Below are 26,352 nucleotides of genomic sequence, written 5' to 3'. Positions count from 1 at the left end.
TACAATCTCCTACCTGTCTGTGAGGAGCACCCTGTTTTGTTTTTTTTTTTTTTTTTTTTTTTTTTTTGGCCCAGCATGTGTAATTCTTCTTCATGGAAGCTCGAAATGGCTGTGGAGCAGCTCAATATTCCATTTATTTTATTTATAAAAGAAATTCAAAGCCTGAAAAGATGAAGTAATTGACTTACTGGGATGACAGTTAAACCCACTAAATTTAATCTTATCCTCTCAAGTACAACATATCGCGCTTACAAATTATCACCCTGCACCAGACAGGCCTGCTCTCTTCACCTAATCCAAATGGAAATGAAGGCCTCTGTTATTGTATTATCTGACTTTACTATCAGCATTAATCCGGCTTAACTCACTTAATGATGCCACTTGTGGCACTATGAAGGCAGCAAAGAAGTCTATAAACTACTTCCATTAAAATGCAAATCTGGCCCACAGAGAAAATAAGTGACACAAAAGTAGGAGAATTCGGCCATACACTGTATTAGCCTCTTGCCGCACAGAACTGATACAAGTATAATAACTGATGCTGTGATTATTATTCTAGCTGTGGATTTCCAATGAAAGGAAGCCAGTCTACCACAGAACGTCACAAAAGTGCTTCAACAAGCCAGGGTATTTAATTTCTGAAGAGATTTATATTTTTTGTTGTCAGGAAATGAACAAATACTTATCAATGTAAAAACTGCTATCTTAAATCTTCCTGCCAGGTTTTTCATACTGATATTATTTGCACCCTATAACACAGGAAATGAAAATCTTCTGTGCCTTTCACATCTCCACTGTATCTTAAAATCCTTTAGTAACAGCCTTGCTTCTTTTTTTAACCCCCTTCTGTAAACATGAAAGAAAACTTTTATGGATTAAGTATAGGGAATTACTAATGCCAAAATCTCAGCCCCAAATTCCTTCTCCTGAACGTTTCTGTTTGCTGATAATTTAATTATTTTTTTTTAAAGGGAACCGTAACATCTGTTTTATGGAAAAGCTTGGTTTAATTTTAGTGTAAAGCTGCTCACATTCATCTCTGCTCCTCTCCTTTGCACACATGCGAGCGCACTTGTGCGTCCTGCCTGGCCACCCCTCTGTATGAAAAAGCATTAATGCAAAAGCTTTCGTTAGTGTGAAAGAAATCCCACTAAAAACACTGGGATTCAAGCTTCTTCCAATTTCTCTTGAGTTCGACAGCTTCCTCTGCCTCAGTAACCCTAAGACTTTATTTCTGGGTTTGGCACAGGGACAACACGATATCTACGTGGAGACGTAGGCACAGATCCCCTGCTGCTTAAATCAACATTTCTCTGTAGGCTTCGAGAGCGAAATGTAAATGTAAGAATTTGGTCCAGCATGTTTTATATACGGGGTGACAGACGTGTGATGCCCCTTCACTTTTCCTTGGAAGTCTTATCACTGATAATATAACAAATTAGAGATGGGGCCAAGCTATGCAATTGGGATTCATGTTTCTGTCTCGCGCATGGGAATTTGATTTAGCTCACTCGCTGCGAGGAGTAGCAATGAGATTCAGGTTTCATCGAGGTTTGGATGGTGATTCCCCTCCAAGGCTGAAGAATGTTTTGATCTGGAGCCCTGGCGTGATCACTAACAAAGACCTTTTCTTTCTCATCCCCACCCACACGCTTACCCCACCCAGAGCATGACTTGCTCAGATGTTACATCTCTGAAATACTGTTAAATTGGCTTTTCTCTCACCTTAGGCCCACATGAGCGCAATCTGATTGCTGCAGATGCCAGATCTGCTGCAGTACTTCCATCCGGATGCTCCTCGCTGACCCCAGTGGCACTGGTGTTTTGGCAGTGGGCTGTTCAGGGCAAATGAAAACATCCAGTTTCAACCTCAAATGATGATCTGTGCTCCTGCAGCAAGGGCAGTTTCTGCTTCAAAGAGGCTCTGCAGAGTTTGGCAGTTTCCTCTGTGGCTGTTCATGGATGCTGGGGATTTTTTTGCTGCTTTCGGGGTGAAGTCGGCCCTCTGCCACAGCATATCTGGGATCATGCTTTGGCCTAACAGACGTGCAGTCCTAAATACATACTGCTCATCTGGTGGGCTGTTCTTAAAATGCAGAGCATGAAAGGGTGCCAGGAGAGAGACCAGAACTGCTGGCAAGGTCACTACCCGGCACCTGTACACTGCCACGCAGGCCGTCCTTGGTGCCTCCAGATCTGCATTCTCTGTCCCAGTCCCTAGCTGTGTCAGACAGTATCAGCAAATGATTTACGGAGCTTTACACAGGGTTTGTTAGAAGGAAATTAATTGCCTGATTTACAGGAGAGATGCCTCAGCTCCTGCACACCATTGGTCCGAGGCCTTTACCTCTCAGATGTGAAATGCCCTGTGTATGAGCCAGATATCAGACAGATAGTTTTCTTATCGTTACACAAGAAAACTTTATTGGATTGGCTCAAAATATCGTTTCAAACCTGTGGAACTAATGTCACGTCTCAACCTGAATATGTTTTTTAAATTAAAATTGAGATTATTTCAGTTTGGCTGAATGCTCTAAGAGTTGGTTTAACCTAAACAAATAGACAGAAGTTCCCAAAGCACACGCATTTGTGGTGCTGTAGAGTAGAGCAACCTGTGAATCTTAAACTGTCAGGTGTTTCTGGGGACAACCTCATTTCAAACGTGCCTTTAGCCTGTGCTTTCAAGAATGAGAATTTATGTGGCTAGAAAATATATTTTTTTTACAGCAATTCTATTTTCTTTGTTTGATCACTATAAGGGTTGGATTTGTGCATCACGCATCATCCACACACCTGCAACATCTTCACGCACACATGCTGCAGTGATATAGATAAAAGGGGTTGGACTGGGAGACATCCAGAGTTCCCTTCTAGCTAGTTCGCTTCATGTGGTGATTCTACAAGTTCCAGTGAACCCCAAAGAAAATATAAGAGGCATGATTTTTTGGTCTATATACAAATAACGACTCAGACAAATTTGTACATGAAATTATCAATCAGGCTTGCATCCGATTTCTGCTAATCCCAGGTAACAGCCATAGAATGAGAGGGAATGGCCTCAAGTTGCACCAGGGGTGGTTCAGGTTGGATATTAAGAAAAATTTCTTCTCTGGAAGAGTGGTGAGGCCCTGGCACAGGCTGCCCAGGGAAGGGGTGGAGTCACTGTCCCTGGAGGTGTTCAAGAAGAGGGTGGATCTGGCCCTGAGGGACATGGTCAGTGGGCATGGTGGGGGTGGGTTGGGGTTGGATTTGGTGATCTTAGCGGTCTTTTCTAACCTTAATGATTTTATGATACTATGGTTCTATGAAAAATGATCGAACATATAAGTTGCCATTTTTGTTTTACTGGCATTAATACGTGGTGGCCTACAGATATGTTTTTATAACCGTGCTTATAGATTTTGTGGGGAAAAAGAGACATGTTTTGTGTCATACAAGAACTTTCTGAGATCTGAAACAAAAGCATCAAACTTCAGCTAACGGTGATAACAAGAAACTTTAGGATGTTAATCAATGAGATCACTGGAGATGATCAAATTCACGTCTGTGGAACAGTTAGGGCTTAGTGGGAACTGATAAATGGGGGAAAGGATAAGACACCATAAAAGCAACCTCTCTGGTGAGGCTGTAATTCCTACGTATCCCTTTGCATTACGATTCTTACTGTGTTTTTTGCATGTATTTGCATGCTGCTTTATACAATCAGGAATGAGTGAATGGAGAAGAAGCAAAGATTTTTATGTCATTTCTGGATGCTTCTGCTCTTCAGCAATTGTGTGAGCCCACTCTGTCACTTTGAAGGAGCAGGTGTGGGGTCACCTCTGAAACAAGCTGTTAATGGAAGGATTGTTTTCATCTACAGTTTAAGTGTAACAGATGTATTTATTTATTAGAATAGGGTTTAATCCTTGACCTGACAAATACTGGGGATAGTAGGCTCTACACTGGGCTAAATTAAGTTCCTGGGTTTTATTTATTTATTTTTGCTGGGTGGGAAGCTGAGAATAGAGGAAAAACAGAAGGTAAACCTCGCAGTTAGAATATGAACTGGTTTGGCTCCTGTAGGCTTGACTCAGTTTTAAATCTGTCAATATTTCACTTTTAAGGGACCTGGTAGAGCTGCTCTGAACGTTTTTAATGGAGGGGGAGAGGGAAATTTAAGCAAAAGGGAATATCTTGCCTGAGCTGTCTTCTTATCACTGTGGTTTTACTGCATTTTTTTCTTTACACCTTAAGTTTAAGATGATTTTCAGCTATTTGTGTGTGTATGTAGTTCATGATTTTTCTTTAGTGTTCAGTATTCTAAAAAAATGCTCCTTAGATACGATATTAGATTTTATTGATCTTTCCACCTTTTTAATTTGTAACATTGGAATTTTTCTTAAAGGATGAGAATTCCTATCTTTTCCCAAATCTGTTGCCAGCTCTACTGAGCAAGCCCAGCAGAAATCTAACTCAGTGTGGAGTCAGTAAAATATATTTCTCCCTGGAAGAGATGGGCTGGATAGTGCTGGTGCCTTCAAATCTCCCTACCAGCGTAACTCAGGAGTGTCAGGGGGAAAAAACTTTTTTGTGCTCATAAGGAAATTTTGTCTCTACCCATGTTTAGTTATGGTTTTTCTTCTGTTACTATCCCCTTTTGGCAGATAACTTTTAGGTAGAGAACTGTCAACTGTGTGAAAGTTGCTCATTTGTTTTTCAGAGGCCACTAGACAAGAGTCAGTGGGTAACAACTCACTGACCTGGAGACCTTCTTGTGTTCAGATAAATGAGCTGCATGTGAAAGGCTAAAAATCCCATTACCAGACTTTAAGCCATCCTGTCCTTAAGCAAGTTTGCAATATTTCTAGGGAAGAAACAAATATAAGTTGTGGACTAAGGGGTGATTTGGATAAACAAGCAGAGAACCATTCTTCTGAAACAAAATTTTTCCTGTGTTTTTGTTCTGCTGCACTGCTAAGGCTGTGAGATGATAGCCTTAAGATACGCATGGTGGTTGTTTCCCAGACTGAAATAAAATCATAGACAGAGGCCATGAACTTATTTCGCTAGCTTGGTCATCTTGATGTGATGTCTATCCTAAAGATTAAAATTATTTTAACAATCTGAACATGACCTCCTGCCTTGTACTATATGAAGAAGAATTGGACGAAGTTTATTTGAGAGATGATACCATCTCTAACAGGTCTGTGCTTCACTCACAACTTCTAAAATTGAGCAAACTGTTTTTGAAGAAGACCCAAATCCAGCAAGTATTTGCATATCTGCCTAAATGTAACACCTCTCCACATGTGGATGCTCAGAACTCTGGTCACTTCTGAAAAATTATATGGAGGCTTTTCTTAAAATTTGACCTGTAGCCTAATTTTCAAGGGCATCAAAGGGGGAGATAACACAATGAAACCTTATCTAAGCAACTAAGATGGTTGGAGTGCTCTGTATTTCTGTCCTCTCCAGAGCACCTGTGCTTTGTGTACAAATATTGAATCCACCTGAGTCCATTGGAATTCAGGCCACCAGTGTACTATTTTCTTGCCTGAGCTTCTAGAGCCTTTCTGAGAAGGGCCTCAAGCTCATTTTCACCTGTCTGAGGCTGCTCAGGTGATACTGCGAAAGAAGTGGGTGGGATAAAATCCCCCTGAGGGTGTTTTTTACTGGGAGTAGGCAGGCAATTTGTCTAGCTTTTCAGCTTTGGAACATCTCTCACAGAAAGGAATTAATGGGATTGAGGTACTGAAACTATTTGGAAATGCAGCAATTAAATAACTATGGGAAGTTCAATTGAAAATATTTCTTCTTTAGTTCTCCTGGTAAATTAGGAGAACATTATGATTTTATTTAGTTCCCATTATTCTCCTTTTGAAGAATTAACGTAAGTACTAATCATGAAAATAAATTGGGATCTGTGTAACTAACTGTAGGAAAGTAAGACTCTACCTCATTCTTCTAAATAGTTCACTTCATCATTATATGATTAAATATTTGGAAAAAAAAAAGAAAGAATTTTTTTTTTTTTCCCTTCTTGTGAAGTGAAGGCTCTTAAGGCATTCAGATACCCTCTGAGGGATTTCCCTCAGGGTTTAGATCTCAAGGTGTTTCTTAAAAGCCCCAACAGGTGCTGTTACATCTTTAAGCACCTAACTACCTCTAAAAGTCTGGCCCTTGATTATTTTAGAAAACAGTCCTTTCTATCATGCAGAGTTTTCTGCTAGCAAACTGGAAAAGTAATTAGCATATAGATGCATCCCTCAGATGTGAGACTGGGTTAAACTGGATTTTTCTATGTTTAATAACCATTGGAAAACAACAAGGAATTAATTGGTTTGGAAACGTGAACTGATGGAAAAAGTCAAGCTACAGAGAAGTTATTAACTATGCAACACTGCAAGTCCTTAAAACCATCAGTTAATGAAACAAAGAAAAGAATACATTGAGCGAGAATTGATTTAGAAGTGAAGAAGACAGATGAAAAAGGAATTGCAATATAATATAATGAAGAAAAGCTTTCTCTCTTGGAGACTTTGCTAGTCATTGCCATAGCTGTAACAGAGAGAGAATAGCGGTCCAGGGAGCACCTCTGAAATGAAAGCCTGTTTGCTGTGATGCTATATTGTGCCTCCTGCTTGGGGTGCCTTTGCTACATGCCCTGGGATGCCATGGTGAGGAATGTCCCACCTGGACCCTCTGCTGATCCTGTTCATCTGTGCAAGGCCCTTCAGCACCACCCTGGGCACTTCAGGGTGCCAGCAAGCAAAGAGAGGAAAACTTCCCTGCATGGATGCACATTGCCCTGGTAGTGGGACAAGAAACGGCTTTGAAATCTGTAGGTAGAAAATGTTGTGTAAGAATGAGGGTTTTATTTATTTATTTTTTATTATCCTCAAGGGCAGAATTTGAAATAGCTGCTAGGAAGGGTTGTCTGTTCCCAGTTTATGTGCGATATCTTTAATCATATTCTAGCCAGAGAAAGAAAAGCCTGCAAGGGGCACTGTAAAAACTATTCCTTGCTTTCATCTTTGCTTTTCCGCTCAGCCTCAGTTGAGAGTGAGAGGAATCCACAGCCAGACTGATTCTAAACTGACAAGGATTGTTCTAACACAAGGGGATCGTTATAAAAGACACATTTCTACTGCAAATACCCCCAGGTTACATTTTTGGATTTGAACAGAGCTCTGTTTTTATAGTGTGAAGTAAATATTTTTATACTTTGTGTGCAGGGGGAAGAATTTTTTGTTTTGGCTTAATTATGAACATACATTAATGACAAAAATGGAAAAGTGGCAAGAAAGAGCAATGGTGGATGTGCAGTATTTTAGGTGTTAGATTTATGAGTAAATAGAGATGAAAATAATACTGAGTAAAGCTCACTGCTTTGGTGATTGTGTTTTGTTTTTCAGATTTTCTAAGGCCCTTCTGAAATCAAGTAGGAGCCAAACTAAGGCTACGTTGTTCCTCGAAGCATAGTATGGAGTCTTCTAAGGAGGTAAGCTAATTTCTTATAACATCTCTGAAAAAATTACTTGAATTTCAGTATTGCATACAGATCGATGTAAGTGAAATGAATTTTAATAATTCATAAGTGAGAGTTCTCTTGGAAATCCGTAGTGCAGGTGACATTGGTGTGCATGTGCCGTAGGGGAGGTAATAGGAAGAAGGTGATATTTGCAAAGGGAGGTAAAAGTGAGATATATTATGTGTGGATGAGGAGAAGAGCAGGCTTATAGCTACCCCTGTGTCGGCCGAGTTGAACGTGAACCTTGGGCAGGAAGGCTGCTGATCTGATCAGAAATCCCACAGGAGTCAAAAGGATGTTCTATCAAAATGTGTATGCCAGGATCAACTTTATGGACTTTGTTGCAATGCTGGAGTCTACATTTTCCTGGACTTTGTCAAACAGAAGCAACACAGGAACAAACGTGATGCCCATCCTTGTGTGTGTGAAATGAAGTTCTCCTTCTGCAAGGTACGAGAGCTCAGGTGAAGAGAACAGAATAACACTGGGTTGAAAATCTACAGTCTTCTTTCAGATCTGCGTGAAAGAAGAACGAAGGCACCTGTTTTTTTTCTTCTCCTCAACTAAGCAATATAAGAAAAAAACACAACAACAACAAGTCAAATGGTCTCCTTCGTTCTCCTTGTTATCAGTACTCCTGCTCTCTGGAGGAGATGCTGCTGGTGCCACTGGGAGAGGAATCAGCCTTGCTTTGTTGCTGCAGGCTCCCTAAAGCATCTCCATACCTATAGTCTTCCGCGTCAGAAATATGGTTCACTGAGGTGTTTTGCATCATTCAGAAATGAGATCAGATTTTACTGTCCAGAGAAGAACTGAAGCTCAAGTGGAATGGCAATTATCTTAATTTGCAAGTCATGGCTTACTGCTTGAGTAATTCAGTGCAAAAGGAGCTGATGATGTTGGTGTTAAGGATGAAATGTTCACACTGTGCATTTCAGAACTACTCTGGTCTATGCTTAGACTTATCCTTTGGGTAGATGCCCAGTAGTGCCTGGAGTGCATGAGCTGACCTCTGGAGTACATCTTCCACATCACCTTCATCCAAAATCAGCCTGTTTGTGCCCTCTGTGTTGTAAACCAAAGTGTGTGGTAAATGAGTGCAGTTAGGAAACTTCCTTCTGAACTTGCTAGTCCCAGGCAAAATATAGGCCCACTTATGGTCTTTAATGATATGAAAGTAATGTAATAAATGCAAGTTACTGTCCTTGGGGAAATCAAAATCCCTGTGTTTCAAGGTGGTGCATGATGTATACAAGCATAAGAGCACAAACTCCCAGATTTCTGTGGGCTGAGAGAACCAGCAGGTGAACCCAAATAAGCTTGAAACTGATGAAAAGTATTTGCCAGTAAGGCCAGCTCTTAATCTGGTCTGTACTTGTCTTCCAAAAGGGAAAGAGATACTTTTCTCAAATCCTTAATGAAACATGAGTGCTTGTTTGTTCTTATTCTTCACCCTACTGTTCAGGGTATTATTTCAGTAGCACTGGGAAGCTTTGTTGTGCAAAGCCTTTTGTTGTGACTGCCTAGAATAAAATAGTTCGAAAGCTCTAGCCAAATACCACCGACTTTCATTTACTTTAGGGAGAGGTGTTTTAGATTTTATTTCTGAAATAGTTACTCATGGCCTAAGTTTCAAAGCACAGTAGTTAATTTTAAGGATGTTGAAGCTACTGAAATGAACGCCCAAATTTCACTCATCTTCTTGGAAGCTGGTAAGACCACTGCTTGTGGACTAAAGAAAGTATTGTCTGAGAGATAAACACAGAGCTTACAGGTAAATCTACTGGGAGGGAAATGTACTTGGATTCCGGTGTGTTTTAATGGTTGTGGCACTTCCCTTTCTGCCCTACAGCAAAAAGCCCCAATCCAGTGAAGTGCTTAGCTCTGAGCAGTGCCTTGGCGATCAATGGGACTGCTTACAGTGTGTAAAACCTGGCACATGTTTAAGTGTTTTATTGGGTTAGAGCCAGACTGAATAACACATACATAGCACTGTATTCGGATTCACTATATTCAGCTTTCAGGTCTGTATTGATCTAGATTTTGAAGGCTTTTGCTGAAGTAACTTTTAAAGTAAATTTTCTTTTTTATAAACACAAAATGAATTTGATATAGTTGCTCCCTTCACTCAAAGATCTGAAAATACTTTAAAAATATGAATGTATTGATCTTTCACTATAGGGAGAGTGAGTAGTTGCAACCTATAAAACAGATGAGGAATCTGAAAGTAGAAGAGCAGAGAAAAAATCCACAACAACTGAATGGAATTGGAAAACAAATTTGTCTTGATTGTATTCCCATCTGCTTTGGGTTCAGTTTCATTAGCTTTCTTGAAAGGGAACTTCTGTCAGAAAAGTTTATGAAAGCACTGTTTTTTAGTAGATACTCAAGAACAGTTATAGGAGTTGTGCTCTTGTTTTCTGGCTTCTTGTTTGTGGACTTCTGCATCCCTGTTCTTCTTTACATACTATGAAAACAACCTGCATTGCTTAGCCTGATTAAAGCTTCTAAATAAAGCACTGAGCTTTATTAGTCACTGAACTCTTTCACAGAAATAACAACAAATTCAAGTAAATTGTGGTCTTTCCACATCTAATACACAAATATAAAGAGGGACAAAAGTCAGCAAGCATTCATGGTTTTTATCTACAGTCTTTATTGCAATTGAATCAGTTTGAATTCTGAGAGGAAAAATGAGGGAAGCATAAAAATCTGCGATAAGGATTTGTGCAGGATAGGTATCTTTTCTTGGTCGTGATTGATATTGAAACAAGATTGTTGGTGGGGGTTTGCATTAACTTGTGGAACTCATTGTTCATGTACAACATGATGATAACATGACAAAGACTTCATGATTTGCTCATTACATGTATGAAGAATCACTTTAAACAAGATTACAGTGTGTAGAAAGAAGAGCAATAATGCTATAAGCATTAAGCATTGGATATAGGAGGAAGACTCTTGAACAAGCAAGTTATTGCATAATCCTCCGTTATGGGAGTTTCACACTTTCCTTTGAAACATCCTGCGCTAGGAATGCAATAAAATACTAAATGAATTTCTGTCCTGATGTGGCATGACAATCAATAAAATTCTTTTATTAGCTAACACTAGTTTTAAGAACTTGTCATAGTAACAACACACAGCTTCACAGAAAGCTAACTTGTGATTAAACATTCAATTTCTTTAAAAACAGAATCTCTTCTGCCTTATTGCACACTTCCTCAAGTCTGAGGAGATTATCTCAGCATCCTGCACCATCTACCACTAGAGAAGGCACGTCAAAAACTGTTCCACGTGCATCAGGCATGCATCTGGTGTCTGCTAGGCAGTGCCTGAATTTTTGGCATAGCATTGATTGCATGGTGCTGAAGCTTTGCAGCTCCCTAAACTGCTTTGTGCTTTCACCCTACGGAAACAGGGGTCTGTGTTGGTGTAGCCAGGCCAGCAGAGGTTGCTGCTCGTGGAGAAAAGGCTGAGGCATCTTGAAATGACCTTCTGGGTGTCGTTGACAGTTGAGGATGGGAATTCAAAGGCTCTTTTGTAAGCCTTACGTCCCAGCGAGGTCCCATTACAGTCGAGCACAGCCACCTGTTTGTTTTTCAGCGAGATGAAATTTATTCCAATCCTTAGTGCTTGAAAATACCTAACTCAGAAATGATGCCCCTGGTGAGAAACTCTGAGGAGTGCAGTGCTGTGAACAATTCCCACACGCCTTCAAAATGAAGCCGTGCTATAAAGCAATGCATTTTGATAGTATAGCTTACGACTTCCAGCCCAGCCTGAGTGATTTTTCCCGAAGAATGAAGCAAAGAGTTAATATGACAGCCCTGTGGTTTTGAAATACAAATGTTTTCAAGAGTGTTAAATCAAATGTGTGTATATATACGTATACATATGACTAAAGGAAATAAATCCCTCTTACTTACTGGTCTATTTTGTGCTGGGCAACACAGCACAACGGGATTTTAGCAGTCATATTTTCATGCAAATGGACTGTAGCCACTCTGAAGATATTCCTGGAAGCCCAAATTTTATGTACCACCTCTGAAGTCTGCCTCATATAGAACATTATTTAATTTGTCATTAATTAGTAAATTGCTTTGTGAAAGCCAGCAAACTATCTTGGGTGAATTGACCAGCACAAAGATTATTCTTCTGAAAGTGAATTGAAATTCTTACTGCTGGGCAATTTCCATGAAAATGGAGCAGCCTTTGTAGCTTTTATTTTAAAATAAGAATAAAAATGATACCAAAAATCAGCAAATAAAGGCAATAAAAAATCCTAGGTAAAAGGCAAGAAAATTCCAACTTGTATGTCTGTCCCAGCAAGGTAAAAAGTTTCTGCAAGTAACTACTTGAAACTTGAATTAATTTTTGGCTATTTAGAAGATACAACTAAGAGTAAATCTCTTCTCTTTGCATCTCCTGGAAGTCAGGGTAGATTTTGTTGTTTGAAATCTTTTCCTCTTTGAAAGTCAATGACTGGGGAGGGGGGCAGTGGGGGATGAGGGGGAGACTTGGCAGACTGCCACTATCTGTTATCATTATTTCATATGTTATATGTACCATATAAATCTGTATTTGCTTGCTTTCCCACCCTGTATGTCAGTGCAGGAATGATTATTTTATTGTTGTAAATAATATATGTGCATTCAGAGACATTTCAAACATTTAGCTCTCTTCAATTCTCACTTTTGCATACTTTCCCCTCCCTATACTCACCCCCTGCCTTCATGTGTGCTACCAAGTCAAAATAAGAGTCCTCCCATCTCTATCTCCCATTGTTTTTCCCGTGATTGATTGAATGGCATGCTAGGTTCAGTGAACTTGGTCTTGGCTGGTGCTCCACCCAGAAACAACCTTCTCTTCTATACAAATTATCATATGAAAGCTGCTAATGGCGTTTTACTGCAGCTCTGATTCATGTTCCAGAATTGTAAGTGGCATCTTGTAGTCTACATTTGCCTAATTTCAGGGAGTGACCCCTCTCCCTCTTCTCCCTTCCTTCTCTCCTTTTGCCCTACTTTTGTGTGGGAGATTTTGCCTCCTTGCTTTCATTAGCTAAAGCAGCACCCTCCCTACAATAAATATTTGCTATTTCATACATGAAAACAGCTTTCAATCTGGGATTCTGATCCATTTAGAAATACTATGAGATCCTGCGGATCCCATAATGAAATTGGTTATTGCAGGCTGGTTTACTGCAGTGAGGGCTGGTCCCCTGGCACTGCTCTGGTGGCAGTCACATCAAACTGAGTTTTGATCAGAAAAAGAAATTTCTGCACAGCACAACAGTAAAGGAAAAACTGTAATGTTATGTCAATTTTAAATATTGACTGATGTCAGTAGCTAATGGTCTGCCCTCAAACCTGGTCACATGCAAACGTAAGATCTTTTTATATATTGAATACACATAACCATATGAAAATGCTGTTAAGATAAGTTAGTACTAACATAAATGAATTTGTTCTTAACAATAGTTTTGAGTCAAGGGAGAGATTCTTTGTTGTCATTGTGTACTTACTACCCACGTGGCATAGGTAGAGAGCTCATTCTGTGCCACGACCAAATGCAATCTGCGTGCATATCAGTGGGTCAACCACTTTTCTGTCATTGAAACCATAGCCTTGCAAGATCAGGTATCACTGAAATTAGGAGGAGGGTTTTCTCACACTGGTATGAGCAGTTGTCTTGGATTTAGTTGGAAAAGTCAACATATACAAAAATATAAGGGTTCTTATTTTTTTAGCATGTTTTCTTTCAAGAAACTGTAAATGTTGATGGCTGGTATTGTTCAGCTCAATAGCAGGAAATGTAACATCTTCTTTTACTGGGTGTGTGGGAGGGAGGACACTTCGTTTCCTAAAAGACATATTGTTTTTTTCATTATTTTTATGTTTGTTGTTCCCACAAAAATGGACCCAAGTGTTTCAAAAGGATTATAAATATGGTTGCAATTTGGCACTGCGAGCTGGTTGCCGGCACTGTGTGTATGCGTCTCTGTGCTCATGTGTGGAATTTGGCCAATTCGAACTCTGAGTTGGTCACGAGCAGCCAAATGGCTTTCAGTTTTCTTTTGTTGTAGCTGCATTCCCTACAGGGTAAAACCTTTCAGGCTCCGCTTCAAGGTACAATATGCTCCTCTGAGAGGATAAATTATTAAAATGCGGAGTCTGCTTGTGAAAATTCAAACTTTACAAAGCTATGCTCGTTTGGTCTCCAAGAAACAACAGTTCCATCTTTTCAGGTCTCGGTTAAGCCAAGACACATGCTAATTTTCTTTTAACTTTGGAGTTCTGATGGCCTTAAGGAAATATGTGTATAAGAGAAAACTGAAATCTGCTGCACCGTGAAGGAATTGGAGTGCCTGGTGCGATTAATCTGGAAAAATCGTCTTCACCAGCAATTTGGAGTGATTAGGTGTGAGGGCACAGGCTAGTGTTTGGGTTTATGCATCATCACAGCTTATTCTAATACTTTAAAACAGATGGAATAGGCAAACCATCCGTCGTTTATCACAGAACTGCAACTTTTATTACTTGGCTGATATATCTGAGTCTTGACAGGCTTGGTCATGAAAGGGATGGACCATATAGCAAGCTGTCCATCCTTGCCGGTATCTGGCAGAGCAAGGGTCACAGAGCCAAACAGACTCCTAACACAGCAAACAAAACTGTACTGAGATCTTGATGGAGCCTGAAGGTCAGTGCTAACTGGAGCTTTATGTAAGCAGCTGCAGCTCATGTTTTCCAAATCTTTATTAATGTGCTCTTTGCCAGGGTATCTGGGCGTTCATCTTTCTGTTACATTCTGGCTTGCTGCAATTACTAGAGAAAATGTATATTATCACTTGGAATGAAATATATATACACATACAGAATGAGTGTATGGAGTGAAATATGTGAAAGTGTATATAGCACATACTGAAACAAACAAGCTAAAAGGAATGTTTTGAGACATTTGACAGCGTTAATATTGATTACTGAATAGATTAAGAGACAGCCACAAGAGGTTTTGTCAGCAGATCAAACTTTACCTGTGTGACAGTGTTAATAGTATGAGACATGAGCATTTATCAACAAAACAGTTTCAGCTGCTTGGCAAAAAGCATTGCATCCCTGAAGTGTTTTATCATACAGCTTCCTCCACCTAACAAATCATGGTGTTATACACTTAAACTTGCTCATGGCAAGGAGAAGAACGTTTCCAGCAGGAGGCTGTATCAGTAAGGTTCTTGATCAAGGAATTCTTCGAAGATATTTTTTTAGTGTGCATAATTAAGATAGTATTGATAGCAAGATGGCAACAAGAATGTTAGAACCAGCTGTGTTGGATCCATGGTCCATCTGACAGATTTCATTCCATGCAGTAAGTGACTAGACTAGATTTTACTTTGGGCTATAGCACCTCAGTTTAGAAGATTTCTTCATATTATTCCAGCTGTAATTGTTCAGTAACATCTCCAAGAGAGGTATGAATTTGGGACCTGAAAAATATTGCTGCAAGACAAAAGCCCATAAGATTGGTAAGACTGGCATCTGCTGAATAACTGGTCCATGTACGTCTGAAGAGTGGGTTCAGATGCTTGTCCATCAATGGTGAACATCTTTGGGTTTGAGTAATGTGAGGGTTAGTTGAAAGTTTTCGCCTTATCCTTCTGTCTCAGTCCACAGCTCTGCTTTGTAGATGCTAATATCTGTGTTAATAATGAATACATTCTTCAATTTCTGCAAATCATGTTTGTGTTAAACAGTGGATATTCCTGGACATTAAAATAGAACTCAATATCTGCAGAATAATTAGTGTATGACCCTTAGTAGGAAAGTGCTTAGGAAGCAGTACATTTGCACTCTGGCTCAGATCCAGAAGTCTCCTTCCACACAGCGTACAAGCAACTTTCCCCTTACTGTTAGCTCCTGATTTAAGGGTAGGAGGAAAACAATTACCTCTAGAAAGTGCTGTTCATACCACATAAAAAGGGAAACAGCCTCTCAGCAAAGGCGTAGAGTGAACATTGAAAAGGATCAAGAAGGACACAGATGATTTGGATAGATAGCTGGCTGATGGTTGCAACAGTGCTGCCAGAGCTTCAGATCTATATCATATACGTGATGATTGTTTGTTGCTTTTGCCAAAATACAGCCTGTAAGTCTTATCCAGCCTTCGGCTCAAGAGTTAAGAGCTGAAAGCCAGACTGTGACGGACTTTGGCACCACTGATGTTACTGAGTTGGAAACCAATTGCTCAGAAATCATGTTCTAATATAGGGTCAAATGTTTCAGCTACATCAGGACAGGAAAGAGGCAGCTTCTCTGCACACTGAGCACTCAGATACATAAAGGAATTGGTAACAAAGCTTCCAGAGCTCCAAGCATGCACTGAATATGCCTTTTGAAGTAGCATATAACATGATGTTCACCAAAGTTTTTATGGGATCTGGATCTGCATGCTTTATTAGAATAGACAATAATGATATAGGTAACTCAGAATACAACTTATCTTGTACTGCTGTGGGTGTCTCACTGAAAAAACTTCATTATTTGGGAGACTGTCAAGACAGGTGACATTTGGGGAATGTTATGAAGAGGTCCCTACCTCCTGATATCATCCCGAGCAGAAAAAGCTGGAGGCACAGATTTGGATTTTGAACTATCAAAACTGTCAGCATTTTGAAATGACATTTTTGTTCTGATAAAAAGGTCAGCACTTTCTCATTTCTTCTAAGATTTTCAACGTTATTTTTTTATGTAACTTTTATAGGTAAAATTCCTGTATTTCATCTTTCTGCCTAAAACTGAATTTCATAAGATTTGGAAATATTTTCATTCTCTGCAAGATAGATATTCCTACTTTTGAGCAATTCTAGTCTGTACATTTTACTTTACAGTTTAACTGATCTGTATCCTACAGAGGAGCTCTGCACAGAAAATTAATGCTGGGTCCATCAGCTATATAATAAACGCCAACAGCTGTCAAAAGCAGAGTGAAGCAAAAGGGGGGAAAAAGACAGTAATTGTCTTATAAGAGCGCCTCATGGTAATTCAAGAAACATTCTGCAAATTCCACCTCAGTGGGGTATGAAATAAAACCCACATTCTGATGGATTGGTAAAACCTGGGGTGGCCCAAAGCTACTTTCTCTAGGATGATTTCTTCCTCTTTGTTTTTATTTTATGATAGCTTCCCTAACTCTAACAAGAGTAGGAAAAAAAAAGAATGGAGACAGGAAAATGTATGACTGTGGTAAAGAAAAAAAGAAAGGGAAAAAATCTCTTGCAATATTGGATAATCTCGAAATACAATAATATATCTTGCAAACCCGTGAGATCTATAGCAGTCTTATAACTGATCAATTTTCCACCCAGGTTTACAAGAAAAATAAAGACCACTGTAGTTCATAAATCAACATTTCTTAAGGTACTTGTACGTTTTCTGTCTCCTGAAGTTTAGTGATTTTAAAAGGAAGCTATAAAGATCAACACATCCAATGAAACTGAGGCATGCTAGCAAAGGAGTTTTTGCAGGGGCATGTATATATAAAGATATATACTTGTTAGGTACTACGTAACTGTAATTACGTTGGGAATGCATTATATAACAAATGGCAGTTGATGTCTATAAAAACAGCAAAGCATCTTGGCCTCATGCTTTTTGACAATCTTGTTGGCAGTTTTATTTTTATACGAGTACAAACGTGTCTAAGCCTTAGAAAATGGGTTTGCTTTTCTGTTTTGATTGGCCACCATGAAACGTTTTCTCTGACTTTACAGTGAGGTTTAAATACTTGAGGGACATAGGATTCCATAAGTGCCAGTAGTGACTAGATATATTTGAGAGCTGGATATTTTTATTTCTAATTCTTTAAGAACATAGGCGAATAATAATTAAAAATACAGAAGCACTTAAATATCTGTCAAAAAATAGAAAGATCTTCCTTGACTTGCAGAGGTGTTACCAATCACTGGAACAAGTCAATAGTTTGTTATAATTCTTTGGAAGAGGTGAATGCTCCCGGTTGCTAAACACATAGCAAGGTGCATTCCCCAACATTTTGTCTGTTTTCCCAGTGGGGCTGCCAGAATTACTTGGGTCAGTGGCTTTACTGGGGCTGTATGAAACACAGCTCTGTAACTCTGCTCTGCTTCAAGCACCAGCAGGTGTGCAGCCATCCCAAGTGTACATTTGTCATCTCTCTCTTTCCAGAAAGCTGGAAGTTGTGGGCATGTTTCCATCTCTTATAGCTCATCCCACGACTGGCTGTGCCTCTTTGGGATTCAAATGTTAGTGGGAAACACCCTCCTCTCCGCCTGGAGGCAAAGGTGAGGCTGCAGGGTCTGTCTGCCTGGTTCTTGTGCAGCTCCTTGCTGAAGCTCCGTGTTTGCAGGAGCTGCAGTGTGTTTGGTTTCATGGCAGATCAGAAATTCCTGGCTGAGGTTTTCTGGGCTCACCATCCAGCCTAGCTGGGGATCAAAATGAGCAGGAGCTTGGTTTGCCATCTTTCAGCAAGGCAGAGCTGTGTGTAAACCCGTGTCTGTCAATTGTCGATTCTTTTTCTAATCCTCTTGCTCATGGTTGCTGCCTCAGTTTGGCTTTGCATTTTTGTTCCCTTTGTTGCATAGAAGTGTTAACAGTTGTAGAGACACCAGTCATGGCCATCTGCGTGTTCTGCGCTTGAAGAGGTTTTAAGAACAATTCTGCAAAGTAAAATGGACTTGTAAGATTGGGCTTCAAACCCTTGTGTGGAAATTCCTGGTTCTGGGCTCTAAACTATTTGGCTTTTGAGTCTCTGTAGTTATCTTCTCTGTATTAATTTAGACATCTAAGTAACACCAGAGCTAAATACCTCTGAATTCTCCTGAGCAGCTCACCCCTGGGTTGTTCTCTGTGCTGCACCTTAAGTTTGAAGAGAAAATTGTGTTTTCACATGAGAAGAAAATATACCTGACAGTCTTGAATAGTGAAAGATAGCTGCTGCTGCGCGGTGCAATGAAGGTAGCTCTGTAAACTTGCTTTGCTGTATTGACAGCCCAGTCAGTTTAGTTGCTTAATCCAAATACTTTCAGAGTTGGAATATGTTGCCAGAAAAAGGAAATCAGCTCTTGAGATGCATTATCTCCTTTCAAGAGTGTCCTGGGGGCACTTACTCATTATCCTGGAATAAAACGAAAGATTTCTTTAAAAAAATATTGTTCAATCCATTTAGAATCCCTGGAGCTGAGTATTTTACATTTTTGTGGCTTGATAAAATAAAGCCAGCAATTAGTTTACATGTATTTATCATTTATGGTTCCTTCCTTCTCTTTGGAGCTCTTTTCGAATACTATAATCCTGACAGATTAACTCTCCTACTACAAAAATTGTTATTATTTCCTGAAACTATGAATGAAATAGGAGTACGTGTTCCCTGTGACTGATGGACGGAAATCTCATCTTGCTAAACAGCATTTTAAGCTGATTCATTCCTTCATCCCCCCTGAAAAAAAGACGCCATACACACATATTCATGTGTATATTTGCTTGCATGTCTTTATTTATGCCAATTTTCCACCGACAGCTTTTGAATCTGACCCATTAAAACTGTATCTGAGAGGACAAGTCCTCCATGAAGGTCTGTATAGTCACATAGTGTGGCAGGGGCAAATACCTCACAATGGCCCTGCTAAGGAGGGTGACTGCAGGGGGAATGCAGCACAGCGAAGAGCCTACGTGAGGTCAGGACTTAAGAAAACCCGCATCCAGGCAGAAGAAGTAACACCGGAGTTCGCTGTAAACCAGGAGAAAAACAAACAAACAAACAGAAAAAACTGTAGTCTTTGCTTTACCCAAAGTTAAGGAACTCCTTGTTTTAGAGCTCATTGTTTTGCTTCGTATCAAATTTCAGGGGGATAATAAGAAAGAGCCATGCTAATGGTGAGCAGTGATCCTCACCCTCCCGCCCGGTGACAACACTGCAGCTGCTGCAGTCAGGCTACAAACACTGATTCAGCTGATTGCCCTGGGCTGTTCTGAACAGTAAAATTTAAATTCCTTTCTTGGACAGAGTGATACCTAACTTTCCTGTTCTGTGTGCCCGGGCTATTTTCATTTTGTAAGCAAGCGCTATCCGTATAAATTTGCTATTTGCCATTTTGTTTGCACTAGAAAGTTTGACCATAAAATATCCAAAGCCTTTGTGGCTTGTTTTAGAGAGGATTATTGCAGGCCTAGATATAATATTTGGGATCTGCAGTGAGAGATATGGCTTTCAAGAGACATCCCGACGTAGACTTGGCATTCATGTCCCACCTGCTGGATGCCAGTGGGATCCTGTCCATTGCTTTCACAGCTTTGGAACCCACCCAGAGCGCTCTCAAAGACATGTGGGAAGTGGGAGTATGGGCTGGATTAGGAAACCACAAACAGTTCTGAGAGAGGTGTTCTTTTTCATCAAAATTTAATTTTCATCAGCATTTTCTGATCAGCTCAAACAACTGCTTAGGAAATTGGATAGTTTATATCATCCTGTGCAGTAACTTGTGCTACGCTCCTAAATTCAGTTTTCATTCTGTAACATCTACTCAATCTTTTTAAACATTCATCATAAATCTTAGCAATTATCAGAAAATTAAAGAGTTTACTTTGTATCATTCTAATTTCCTTTAAAATCTAGGGCACCCAAAGACCATTATAGCCCCGTGGCAGTTATTATCTGTTTCTGCCTTACTCTACTTTGATGGAGGCTTTCAGCAGTCTTTAATGCTTTTTTCCTAAAGCAGAATGAAAACCTCGATGTACTTTGCCTGTTTTCCTCTCTCTGTGTTTTTTGTTTCCAAATTGTGGTGAAACAGCTTTATCTTCTCCTTTCACACGCAGCGCGCGTGCTCAAAGACTGTTGTGTTCCCAGCTAGGAATTCCTAGCAAACTTCAACACCGGTATTTTTTCCCCATTTTGACCATCCGTCTTTTTAATCTGCTGCTGCTTATTTTCCCTGGGAGCACAGTCCTTTTCTCCAACAAAGCCCATATTCATACGCATCCTCCTCTTCTCGGCAGATCACCACAAGTGCGCACCGACGCGCTCCTGCTGCCGTTTCCTTGCTGACATAACCGGGAAGAATTCCCTCGGCAGCTCCGTGGGCCGTGCACGGCTCTATGAGGAGCACTTCCTAACTACCAGAAAGATTAAAATCAGCATCTGCTACTTAAAGTAGTTGGATTCCTGCTGTAGGCTTTACCCTGGTGTGTACTCCAAGTCAAACAATACTGTGGTTGTGAATCGTTGTCTCTCTTGCAGCCTTATTTCTCATTCTTGGCTTGTGTCCTAGAATGGGATCCAGAGCAGTTACTGACTACAGCAATACAACAGAAAACGCACCACACAAGACAACAATTGCACAATCCCCTTGCAAGCACACTGCTCCTGTTGTGTGTTTATGCAGAGCTGGCCCCAGAATGCAGGTAGTTTAAATCCCCCAGAATGAAAAGTTAAAAAAAACAACAACACCCAAACAAAAACTTGACCTCCTTATAATCTCTTCCTTTTTTGGAGAAAGAGGAAACAGAAAAAAAGAAATCTTTTAGGTATTCACTTTAAGAGCTCTTGAAGCTAAGGACCTTGACTGAGAAGCACTTAAAAATCCTCATAGCCCTTAATGTCTCCGAAGCTGCAGCGTCAGTAAAGTTCTGCTCAGCACTGATCTCGCCTTCTTTCCTTCTCTTGAGAGGACACCAGGCTTCTGTCACAGGGAACACACTGCTTTGCGCGCGAGGCTGCTTTCTCCAACATGTGTGCCTGAAATGGCCTTGAGGATTTGGTTTAAAATGCCATTTCTGGTACTCCTTGCTGAACCTCAACAACTGCAGCAGCAATCCTGGCAGGAGCCTTTTTCTGTGGATGTCCTAAAGTAAAGGTGGAAAGGATGCGTTGAACTCCCACATAAAAGAAACCTAACCAGGATGTCCTAGAACTCTCTTGTCAGATGGTGATTACATGCGAGTGCAGAAAGGCTCACCAGGTCCCTCTCCATCCTACTGCTGCAGGAGGAAAGCCAGGGGAAAAGGAGATTCCCACTGAGGGCAAGCGGAGTGTGGTTTAGAAATGGTCTTCAGGAGATGGCAACGGAAATAAGAATGATACGTTGTTATCAACTGAGAAGGGAAGCAGATGAGAAATATATTATGCTATTTTAAGTAACAGTAAAAACAGCCAGAGATGAGATTAAGAACAATGTGCAGAGGAGATGGAAGCAGAAGTTGCAAAGAAAATTATTTTTCAGAGATAATTGAAAGCTGTAAGAAATTGCATCTCAAGACAAAGGCAGGTGCAGACAGGAGATAAATTACAGCAAAAATAAAAGACACATTAAGGAAAAGAATTCTAAAGAAAAGTACAGACACTGAAACGTACCAAAGAGAAGGCTGGCAAGAAAATAGGGCAGAAAGCATAGCAAGGGAGAAAATAAAGGAGATGAGATAGAGATTGAGTGACAGAGTATTCTAACACTCAGCTGAAGTTTGATGCCAGCTTTTTTTCTGTCTCAAGGATAACTACACTGACTTTTGCTTATACAGACATCTCTGGACATATGTTGACAGATGACATTCAATGCTGGCAAATCCATGCATGAGGATTTTCTGAGCGGGGAGAAACTGGTGTCTCAGGATTAACCGTCTCATTTTGAGTAGATGTTATGAATCTTGATCGGGATATAAAAGAGAAATTATGGCCATTTCAAGCTTCCTTCCTGAGCCCCCAAACTTCTGTGTCAAACAGGAGTCCAAAGTGAAATGAAGAGCCAAGTATTAAAGATAGACGTATTTTGGTACACTAGAATTCAGGAATGGTACTGTGCTTTTGCTGTGCAGGTGATTGCGTCAAAGCCTCGTTTCCACTGAAATGTCAGGAGTGAGGATCTAGGGCTGGAGCAGCCCACTTGGCTTCACGTTGCTGTGCACACATGAGCATCTCGCTCTTGATCCAGCAGCGCTGCTGCCTCAGGTGGAGCTGGCCCTGGTGTGGTGTTGTGTCCTTCCTTGGCATCGGCAATACTTCGCCTCCCTCTTATCTGGCCTCCTTGCTTCACCTTTTCTGTATTGCCTCATTATTATTATTCCACAGATATATTACCTTGGGATCAAAACGGTCCCTCTCCACACATATGTAAATTCTAGATTACCTCATCGCTAATCTAGGAACCAGGCAGCTTTCCATGCTAGCTGACAATCTGTTCCTCTGCAGCTGAGCGGCGCGGAGAGGAGCCCGCAAAGGCAGCGCTTATGGGGCCCTGTCCCTGGGGACACGCAGCCCTGCTCCTCCCACCCCGCTGCAGCAGGGCGTCGAGGCTACAGAACTGCGCACTCTCTCTCTGGACACTGCTGAAGTTTTACCTGGTTATCTGCTGTCATATCCGTTCTCATACGGGACGTTTTAGTGCAACTAAATCAGCGCAGCGTCACGGTGTGGTAATTACAGTTCCTCCAATCTGTGGGCTCCTGTTACAGCAGACTGTCAATTAAGGGGATTGCTCACCTGCATTTTCACGTGCCGCATGCTTATACATTAGTGCACCTAAGAAGAGAACATGGTGTGTGTTCTGTGACAAATTGAAATGCAAGGGAAGAAATTAGCTTCTTCCTTTAAAGCAGCTTGCTTTATTAACGTGTGGTTTGCTCCGAACTGAATGGAGAAATTCAGGCATTCATGTAAAATGTAAACAATTGAATTATCTTCGATATTCCATGATAGCGATCGGGGAACTAGCGTTGTTTTGAGCGTATTTCACAACTGGTTGCTTTGAAAAACTGCTTACTGGTATACAGTGTTTGCCATTAACTGCGAAAATGATCTGATGCCTGAATACAGAATTATCGAACGGGTGTTTATTGTCTCCTTGCTGTCTTCCCTACGATTTAAAAAGGCATGAGCAAAACAGGCTGAGTAATGGCCCGCCAAGGTGCTATTTGAATTCCCAGCCACTAGCGAGTGCTCTTGAATAGTTTTTCAAGGCAGAAAGTCCTTGAGCTCCCAGGAGCTGCGAAGTCTGAACCTCTGGTGTGAATTTGTTGGAAGCAGGAGAAAGAATGCGACTTGTACCCGACAACACAGTGCCACCAGTGTGCAGGCAACTTCCCCAAGTGGGCGAGGGGCTCAACTGAAATTATTGCTGAAATGGATTAAAAATAAAACGATGGTGCTGATGATCTCTGCGTCTCGCAGTCATTTTCCTCTCTGTCCACTGGTAACCCTGCTTTAAAACACCTGCAGCTGTGCCAGAAGCTTCTATCTGTGCCCACTTGTACCCACTGCTGCTTGCTTTGCTGCGTGCACACACGTGTCAGCTTGCAGATTTAGATGCTTATCTGGGCTAAATAAACAGCAAATGCTGGGTGCTGGTCTGAGGTCTGAGCCTCGTGCAAACAAATGTGATTAGGGCTGGCTGAAAAGATAACGATTTATGTAGATCTCGGAGTAACAAGCTGTCACTTATGGCCACTTGCAGCTGAAGTTTTTGATCCTCACCTTCACCAAGGGAGGATTTTTTATACTGACTGAGGCCTGATACCATCCTAATAACAAAATGGAGTTTTCTTGTAAACATGCTTGGACAGAGACTGAGCTATTAATTAACTGAAGAGAGAGACAACAGAAACCTCCAGCAGCATGCAGTAATGCATGCACACCCAGCAATGCCAGTTTAGAAGATGCACAAAGCATCACTGGGCACACTGCACTGTTCTTCCTCTTACAGGATGAAAAAGTCTGTAACGCTGAGTGGTTCCCATTTTTGAGTTATTCACAAAAGTCGGCGTAAAGGAAACAAGATCTCTTCCTTTTGGCTCTTAGTCAGTCATCACCAGTTAACTCCAGCACTCATTTTCCCCCCACCCCCTCGCCCTGCACAATTCATACTCATTGTAATTAATTTTATGGCCTTTTTAGCAAAGGGAGACCTCTACATTTTATGCTACATTGCACAAGCAATTGAAAGTTGCAGATGAAAAAAACCCAAGCACCAAATGTTTAGCAGGTTTTTATTCTATTTTAAATGAGCAACCTATTTAAATCAATTATCAGCTTAAAATGAGCAGCCTGATCTAATTAGTGTTAGCCCCTGGTGGGTTAATGAATGAAAGGGAGGTGCTGGGCAGATGTGCTTTCCCCCAGGATATTCTTCTACTGACCACATTGACACTGAATCCTTCTAGGTAGGAGGATTTTATCAAACACAATTGCAGAAGATGAGAATTTTAAGATTTATTATTACTAATTCTATTGGAGGAACAATGTGCTATGTGGCATGGGGGTCTTTGCTTTAGTTGTGCATGTGTTTTTGCCAGAGTTTCTAAGCCAAGTTTTGTTAGTGTGAGATAAGCCATTACAAATCCAAAATAAATTGCATCTTGAATTAGAATGTGAATCCATGTCTGTAAGACACAAGATTTTAACATATTTATGAAAAATGCCAACTAAAATGTGGAAGAAACTTGGTCAGCCACAGCTCAGCTCATACCCAGTGTTCTTGCTCCTCCCTGCCAGTTCTCAAGTCCCCAGTTACTTCAACAGAATATCCTCTGTGCTTTATTATGTACCCAATTAGTTAGTTTAATATAGTACATGCAAGCAGAAAATATGATAAGTATCATTAAGTGTGGCAAAGGGAGAAAATGATGCTGTTAATGACTGGCCTTAATTTCTTATCCCTATGATGCATTTGCTGACTGCTCCAGTGTGAGTACGCAGACGTTTGCATTTTTGGAAGATGCCATTTCTTGAACCAAACGCTTAGTTGCTGGTAAATATTGCAGTTTACCACTGTGCAAGACTTGTAACCTTGTTATTCTGGAGTGACTTTTAAAGCAGGTCTCAAGGCTTTCCCTTCTCTTTCCCTGTGTTTCTTCCAGCCCATGTGGGTCTGTGCGGACCAGTGGTCACACCACAGCCTACCAGTACCCTCTGGTTCCCCCTCTGCAGCCCCCTGGACCGCGGGCCATGTCCTTTACTGTAGAAGCCACATGGCTGCTGGATTACCCATTACTTCTACAGGTGTAGCACTACCTTGCTGAATTCCCACCAGTGTGTTCAGAAATACAATTGTATAGACATGAGAGATATTTACAAACATTCTCTAATGGTAAGAAAAATATATTGAGTTGTTGACGCTTAGGTGTCATTGCTGGATCCTTAGCCCCTGCTAGATATATAACAAGGCTGCCTAAATTTCTCTTTTTGACTGGGACAGATACGGCGATGTTGCTAAATTATAGTACAGTTGAACAAACCTTGGAGTGTTTGATGGCAGAGAGCCTGCTTTAATGTAGAAAAGTCCCTTGTTGCTCTTCCAAAACATTTTGTATGTTTTGAAATGGTCCACAGAGCATGTTAGGTTATGGTTATGGGTGGTAAAAACAACTGGTTTGTTAGAGAACTTTTCATTGCTTTGCCCAGCGGTACGCACACGTCACTTAGAAAAGGTCAAAGGGATTTTAAAAAGTTGGGTGTGAAGACATCCATTTAAAATCTCTCAATAAGTGCATCAGCAGATGTATTAAACAGCGACTATGCAGAAGCAGCTACTGACCCACTTGCTCCTCCAGGGTTTTCTTTTTTTTGCTTTCATATTATTGGCACTTCTCTGAAATTTCAGGGCCTATGGCTTTGTAATTATGAGGTGAACGTTTTTGTTAGTCTGGAAGGGCTTGTAAATAAACTGAATGCACACAACTGCAAAATGTTTATTTGAGCGTTTTAATGTGGAAGGTTTAAAAGATTTGCTGAGTCCCATTGGCATGCTTTGAAAAGACTAAATATCCCACAGAGTCATGGGAAAAGTATGGAAAAAGTATGGCATTGGGATTGAA

Source organism: Numida meleagris, chromosome 5 (genome assembly GCF_002078875.1).
Source record: "Numida meleagris isolate 19003 breed g44 Domestic line chromosome 5, NumMel1.0, whole genome shotgun sequence".
In the NCBI taxonomy this organism is placed as follows: Eukaryota; Metazoa; Chordata; class Aves; order Galliformes; family Numididae; genus Numida; species Numida meleagris.
The sequence above is the reverse complement of the archived record's forward strand: the minus strand, read 5'-3'. Positions refer to the sequence as shown.